Here is an 8669-nt window from a genome sequence, read left to right as displayed (position 1 = left end):
ATGTATATTCTGCTGATATTTGGATAGATTGTTCTGAGTCAGTTTTAGGTAAAGTAGATGATAATTTGTTCAGGTTTCCTATACCCTTTCTGATTACCTGTAGGTTCTACTGAGAACTGAGAGAGCTGAACATTTCGACTATAATTTTATACTTGTCTATTTTTTAACAATCTCAACAATTTTTGCTTCATGTTTTTGAAATTCTTTCATTATTGCACACATTCTTACACCACTTTGGTAAATTGACCAATTTATCATCATGTAATTTCTCTTTTACCCCTTCTGATAGTCCTTCTTCTGAATTCTACTCTGTCTGATTATAAGTGTAGCCCTATCACCTTTCAATTGATTCCTGTTTGCATAGTACATTTTTCCCTCTCTCTTTTATTGACATGTTAATTGTGCATATTGATAGGGTTCAGTACAATAATACAAATCCAGCCTTCATTTATCCACCCTCACTTTCACTCCTTCTTAATGTCAAGCAATCACTATTCTATATTCGAGCCAAATTTTTGAAAAATCTATGTCAGCACCCAGATGTGGTGGTGTATCCCTGTAATCTCAGCACTCTGGAGGTTGAGGCAAAAGAATCACAAGTTCAAGCCCAGCCTGGGGAATTTAGGGACTTGCTAAGAACTAGTCTGAAAAAAAATTTAAAAGGATCAGGGATGTAGCTCAACATGAAGCTTCGGATGCTATCTCCAGTGCTGTAATGAACAATTATGTCATATGTTTAAAAGAAGTTTTGTGTAGATAGCATATTCTTAAAAAGTGTAGCATGGCAATTTACTCCTCCCCTCATATACCAAGACATTAGATATAAATAACCTGAAGAACATAGATAATACTAAACTGCAATAAAATAATTAGAAAGTGATTGTTTACTGTTGTTTTTAAATAACAGCTTTATTGAAATATATTATTCATGTACCATAATTTCACCCTTTTAAAGCGTGTAATATGGTGGATTTAGTATATTCACAGAGTTGTGCAACCATCACAATCATCTAACTTTAGAATATTTTTATCATTCTCAAAAGAAGTTCCACATCAGTTCTGCTTTACCTGTGCTCCTGAAAATCACCAAAATATTTTTGTCTCTATATATTTGCCTCGTCCACACATTTGATGTAAATGGAATCATATCATATTGTTCGTTTGTGTCCCACTTCTTTCACTTAGCATAATATTTCCAAGGTTCATACATGTTGTAACACATATCAGTGATTCATTCTTCCCGATTGCTAATAATATTCCTTTGTATGACAATATCCCATTTTGTTTATTCACTTATTAGCATTTAACACTGTTTCCACTTTTGTCTATTATGAATACTTTTTTTCTGATTTAATCAAAAGGATTTACTCTCTTCATTAGCAAAACATTCTTTAAAATACATCTGTTTCAGCTGGGGATTTAGCTCTGTGGTTCTGCCACCTGCCTTGCAAGTGCAAGATCCAGAGTTTGATTCACAGTATCACCCCCCCCAAAAAAATATGTGTATATATATCTGTTTCTTCCCTCTAAACACTTGGCAATTTCTGAAGGCTTCCTGTATTATAAATACTTCTTAAACACCTGTATACAAGTTCATGTATGGACATGTGTTTTCAGTTCGGGATGTATACCTAAGAGTGGAATTGCCTCCTCCTATGGAAATTCTCTTTAACTTTTGGTGGAACTCCTCAGTTTTCGAAGAAGTTGCATGATTTTATAATCCTACCAGCAATGTATGAGGGTTCCAGTTTTTTGACATCTGTTACTTTAACTTTAGTAGATGTGAAATCGTAACTCATTGTGGTTTGATTTGCATTTCTCTAATGATTAGTGATATTAAGCATCATTTCAGGGACTTATTGATGATTTGTATGCATTTTTAAGAAAAATATTGATTACAATCCTTTGCCCACTTTTAAATTGGGTTGTCTGTTTATTATTGAGTTATATATAATTTTAAAATATATTCTGGTTACAAGTTCTTATCAGATATATGTCCTGAAATTATTTTTTCCCATTTAGTGGTCTGTCTGTTTTACTTTCCCAATTGTGTTATTTGAAAAATAAAATTTTTGGAATTTGTTGAAGTTCAATTTTTACATTATTTTCTTTTGTTACTTAAAAGCTATTGCTACCATATCTAAAAAACCATTTCCTAACCCCAAATCATGAAGCTTTATTCTTGTATTTTCCAAGAGTTTTATAGTTTCATCTCATATTTAGTTCCATAATTCATTTTAATTAATCTTACAGATGGTCAGAGGTGTCAGTCCAACTTCATTCTTTTTTCATGTGGACATTCAATTGTCCTCAGACCATTTTTGAAGACTTTCTCCCATTGAATTGTCTTGGAACTCTTATTGAAAATCATTGACCATAAATGTTAAGTACCCTATATTGACCATAAATGTCAATACCACCATCTTAATTACTGTAGCTTGGTGGTTTGGAAATTTGGAAAGGCACAGTTCATTTTCTTTTAATATAATAATTGGTATGAGAGGGCAGAAATCTTCCAAGAAGTTATTTGTGTAATATACCTTCTTAACTAATCATCATATTACTTGAACCAATATTGTGCCAATTCATTTATGAGGCACTTAGAACAGTTTTATCAGGCATTTTACTTCTATAATTTAAATATATCTTATTGTCTTTATTTTAAATGAGAAATTATCTTTTTAATTTATTAAAAAATAAAAACTTATTTTTTAATTTATTTGTATAGTAACCATTTTCTGCACTCTTTCTCCCTTCATGTTGATCTGAATTTCCATCTGGTATTATTTCTCTTCAGTGTGTGGAACTTCCTTTAACATTTATTTTAGAACACATCTGTTCATGACAAATTCTCTTAACTTTCTTAAAATTCAAAAATATCTTTTATTTCACTTTCATTTTTGAAAATTGTACTATATATAGATTCTAGATTGTAGATATTTCCTTCCTTTTGTACTTTAAGGATTTTCTTTCATTGAATTAATTCTGGTTTGTGTTGTTACTGACTAGAAGTCATCAGTAATCCTTGTTGCCCTGTAGTTAATTTGCCTTTTGGATTTTTTTCCTGATTACTTTCAGATTTCCTCTCTGTCTTTGATATTTGACAGCTTTATTATTATATGCCTGCAATTGATTTCCTTTGTGTTTATTCTGTATATGATTCATTCAGCTCCTTGGATTAGCATATTGATAGCTGAGACTAGCAGCATACTGATCGTTAAATTTGAAATATTTAGCTCATTGTTAGTTCGCATATTGTTTTCTGTCCCAAACTCTTACTTCTACCACTCTAGTTATATACATTTCACATTGCTTGATTTTTGTTTTGTTCTGTTCTGTTCTGTTCTGTTTGATTTTCCCGGTACCAGAGATCGAACTCAGGACCTTGCACTGGCAAGGCAGACACAGCACCACTGAGCTAAATCCCTCACCACTGCTAGATTTTTTATGAGACCCTGAGGTTCTCTCTTTCTTTTCTTCTTCAATCTTTTTCTTCTTTGCTCTCTAGTAAATTTCTGATTGATATTAGAAATACCAGGGCTGGGGATTTAGCTCAGCGGTGCCACTGCCTGCCTCACAAGCACAAGGTCCTGAGTTCTATTCCCAGGACAAAAAAACAGAAAACAAAAAACCCCAACATTTCCAATATTGTATTCTCCATTTCTAAAAAGGTTCACTTGGGCCAGGCATAGTGGTGTATACCTGTAATCCCAAGATTTAAGAGGCTAAGGAGGAAGGATAGCTGAGAGTTTGAGGTCAGCTAGTGCTATATAGTGAGACCTTTCCTCAAAAAATAAACAATAAAATTTTAAAAAATAAAATAAAATTTTCACCTGGTTCTTTTTTTTATAGAACACATACCTCTTATGAGAGCCCCCATCTGTCCACTCATTATTCCAAAAATTTAAAATGTTTTTGCAATTTTGCTAATTACAATGCCTGTTTTCCTTGGATCTGTTTTTGCTAACAATTTTTTTGTTGTGGAGAAGTAATGTCAAGTACAATTTTTATCATATGCTGGAAATTGTAGTGCTATAACTTTGAGAGCTGGAATGTAGTTGCTTTCTTTTTTTAATGAGTTTAAATTTTTTCCTTATTAATTAATTGGCAGATCAACTTGATCCTATTGAAGGTTGATTTTAGGCTTTGTTTAGGGATGTCTGTGGTAGTCTGTACTAGGGCTAATGTATCCTTTCCCCTAAGTTATGCTCTTTTGGGGGGCTTCAGTGCAATTTTTCTTCTAAATTATAGCATTTTTGAGATCTTAAGTGGATACTCAGGTGTTCCCTAAATTCTGTCTACGTGTTGGTGGGAAATAAAGTTTTTCAACAATCCATAATCTCTAAAATTTTCATTCAGTTCATAGCCCCAAGAGCTTGTTCTCTTCAAAGCATTGCAGATCTTTACTCAATGTTTCTTCAGCTTATCTATTCTAGTAAATTTGCAAGAGAATCTGTGCGCAGGCTTCTGGAGTTTCTTTGTGCAGCTCTCTCATCTCTGGTATTCTTCTCAATATAGTGTCAATTGCTTCACTATCTCTGAACTTCATTTGTCCCTCCTTCCAGGGGGACTGCTCCTCTCTTTGGTTTCCACAATTTTATTTACATTTTGAAAAGGCTCACTAGGCAGTAAGCCAAAGAAAATGTCGAACTCCCTTTCCCTTATCTCAAGGATGTAGTGTCATATTACCCACAGTCCAAACAGGAACAACGTTGTTTTATCCATTTATATAAATTAGTAGTTATGTATTGTGGGAAGGTAAGTCCAATATTCACTTCTCCATCATGGATGGAATCATAAATTCTTCATTTGAAAATTTGTTTAATATACAATAGTTACTTCAGCTTCTGTTTCTGGCTATCAGTATTTTAAACCCTTAGGATTCAATTCTGTCAACTTTTATGTCTACTGAGTATTAGTCATAGTGATTTTTTTTCCTACGAGTTTTATAATCTTTGAATGCAAGCTGTTATTTTCTGGGTCTTGATTTGTGAATGATCCTGGGAGTTGGAGCACAGGCTTTGCTTTTCTCCAGAAATTTCTCCAGAATGTAATAGCTATAATTGCTATTGATGGAAGCTGGGGGGCGCTATCACCCAGGGTCCACTTTGGTCCACCTCCTGATCCTGACTTTAAGGCAAAGTTTTCTGCTTTTCTACCTTGTGGCAATGGCCTGATCTTCTGATATCAGATGTGACGGTGACGTTTACTCTCAAAATGGCTACACTTTCTCAGTTTCTAGTTACTCACTATTCCTCCCTCTGATTCTAATTTCTGTTTTTTAGGGGAAGTGGTAGGGATTGATCTACAGTAGGCAATAACCTCAACCTTTCAGCTACATTCCTAGTTCTCTATTTGGTTTATGATGAATTTTTTGGAGGAGTTTGAGGGCACTATTTAGCTCCCCTCCTCCAAAACAAGAAAAAGTTAAACTGTTGATACTTATTATGCGTATTAACAACGAAGCTGTCATTTGGATAGTAAATTAATTTGGCATAAGCTATCTCAAGGTATGATGAGGGAAGATAGAGTTCTACAGCTCAAAAGAGTTTTCCAGGGGTGAAGGGAGGATAGGGGAATCGGGAAAAAATAAGAACCAAAATACATCATGTAAAAGTACAAGATCCCAATGATGAATTTAACTTTACTGTATACCTAAAAGGTACCAATAAACTTAATGAAAAAAAAAAAAGGAAGAGTTTTCCACACTCTCACTGGAACTCTTCATTTTGACAAATGGCTCTACACTATGTCCAGTGAAGTAGATTTGAAGGATATACTATCAACTGGATAGGAACTTTTTAGGCAGGAACAACAACAACAACAACAAAAAGATCTGAAACTTCTGCTCCTGATTTTAGTACTTTATCAACTTTACTACAAACAAAAACCAATGATAATACGATTAGGAGTCACAATGTCAGCCAAATTTTTTCAAAAATTTTATAAGCGTTATGTGAAATATCATTTTATATGCATTATCTTTTACTATTATTTATTATATATTATTTCATGAGATGTTAGCTAATGATACCATAAAGCAAAACATTAGCAAAATATTTTAAAAATACATATTCAGGATGAGAGGATAATTTTTTGCAGTATACATTTTTTCACTGATGTTAGAAGTCATCCAATATTGAATCCATTACATTCCAAAGTGAAAGACTTCTTTTAAATAATAGACAAAAAGGCGCATACCAGTGGGGAATACAATGGTATTTCATGTTATGGGAAAAGTGGCTAAAAACAAAATAAAAATGATATGTTGACAAAACTAAAATACAGTACCATTGGTAAAACAAGACAGGAAAATAAAGAAAAACAAAGCTGACTATTTGAAAAAAAAAATACTTGAACACAGGAATTATGTGCAGTTGGGTGGAAGCACAGAGGTGCTTCTAAACTTGTCTCAGCTTATAGTGTTTCCTAAATTCTGCTCAGTACTGCCAGACACAGAAAACTACTATTTTCCTGTGCATCAAACTGAAAACAAAACAAAAAACCAAAGAACATATATTTTTATTAGTAAACAACTTCCTTAACAAGAGCAATGTTTTATGGAAATTGATGACAGATCCTGTAAGTGAAAAATTTTTAAAGATTTAAATAAAAATATAGACAGTTGTACATATGATAATTTTGTATGAATAAGACTTTGAAAACTGTTTTAATTTCTTATACTTTGAAATGAGAAGAGGAATTACTATAAGAATCTTTTGTATCATGCAAATGTTTGATATTTATTTAGTAGCAGGCTTTTTTCCAGTAGCATGTTATTTATCAGATATATTTTTACAAATTAAATCTCTTTCCCTTCAAGGTAAATACTATAACAATAACTAAAAACATTATTACTTAAAAAAAAGCTAGGAGAAGAGTATGTAGAAAATAGTTGAAAATGTTTCATAGCTTTGTAATTTTTCTGAAAATAATTAGAAATAAACATGTCACATATAAAAATTGCACATTTGCACGTTTTAAAATCACAGAAATAAGAGGTTTTTAACTTACTTAAATAACTTTCAGATGAATGGTTTTGAAACTTTTGTAGCCTCTTGCTGAAAATTTCTAGTTTGCTGAGGAAACTTGTACACATTAGGAGAGATGGACATTTATTAGTGAAATTATGTTTTTAAAACCTTTGTATAAATGATGGATGGAACGGTAAAACAAGTGTGATAGTTAGAAATTACAACAAATATAACAGGTTTCAAGTTTTAGCTTTAAATATTGCGAGGTGTGGTCATTAAATCCCAATATTGAAATAAACTCTTTTTAGAACTAGAATTTTGAATTGTTGTATTACAGTGTTTAAGGAGAAATATTTTAAAAAGGAAATATATCCACTCCTGCTCTTATTTATGCCACTAGTAATAATTTTTAACAATTTTTATTTCATCTTTATGTTTTAAATTTTAACACAGAAGCATAGGTGTACTGGGGTACATGTGCAAATGTTCTTTTTTAATGAAGAGAAACACAAACAATTTTGATAGGTTCATTGCTTAACTAATTATTATAGTAATTGTTTATCATTGAGTTTTAAAATAGCCAACAAAATGCCTCTATTTCTCTTAAAGAAGTTTACACAAATAAAAATTTGTTTTAACACATGTAAAATCAGAAAAAGAAAGGGAAAAAAACAACCACCAGGCATAATTACAGTTGAAATTTTAGTGTATACATTTCTAGATTATACACACACACTTACATCTTCCTTTGCCATAAATTCAGGTTCATTCTTCATTTAAAATTGTTTCCTTTACACCTTATGGAATTGTTTATATGAAGTTTAAACGAGGTTTTGGTACAGAATGAAATTTAAAGAAATAAGACTACAAGACTGCGTTCTGTTGTTGCCAAGGATGGATCTCTATAACCAGCTCTATGTGAGATAATGACATTTGTTTCATTTAGTCCATTGCTTATCATTTTCATGGCCTTTATCTGGATTTTTAAGCATGTGGTTTAACTACAAAGAGAAGTTACCAAGAAACATTCTAACCAAATTCTGTGGTTTTTCAACTTGTTCTATCTTCATATGGCCTATGTAATGAAGCAGAGAGATGATTAAAGGGAAAGTTTTTTGGCAAGGCTTTAGTTTCTGTTCACCATTACAACAGTATCTAAAAGTAATAAAATATGGTTTATAGACTAAAATTATTAACTGCATGTAACAGGAAAGAGAACTGAATCCTGATGGTGACTATCAATGGAGTCCTTGTATCTTCAAAATCAGTTATCATTTAGAGGTGCGGTCTTGGACACAATCACATATAACATTTTTTATCAATGACTAATACTACCAGAAAAAAGAATCATTGACACAGCAAACGAAACTTATTTGGGAAATGAAAACTAAGAAGAGGAAGTCACATTCTCAATGACCAGATTAGAATAAAAATAAAATTGGAGAAGAAGTAAGAAGTAAACAAAATGAGTAAGTCATTTGGGTGGGCTAAAACAAGCAAGGGAAAAATACCAAGTTTCAAAAGAAGGAATGACTAGCTACAAAGCAGCAAGTATTACACAAGAGAACAGGGAATTTAGCAACTAACAAGCTGAGTGGGATCAATGATATACTGTTATCCTTTAAAAAGCAAACACAACATTGTGAAATGTATTCATTACTATAATTTACCTGAACTCCTGATTCTTAGCTGAGT

This window comes from Fukomys damarensis, unplaced genomic scaffold, assembly GCF_012274545.1.
Source record: "Fukomys damarensis isolate Sample0158 unplaced genomic scaffold, DMR_v1.0_HiC HiC_scaffold_1, whole genome shotgun sequence".
Lineage (NCBI taxonomy): Eukaryota > Metazoa > Chordata > Mammalia > Rodentia > Bathyergidae > Fukomys > Fukomys damarensis.
This window is presented reverse-complemented; position numbering follows the sequence as displayed.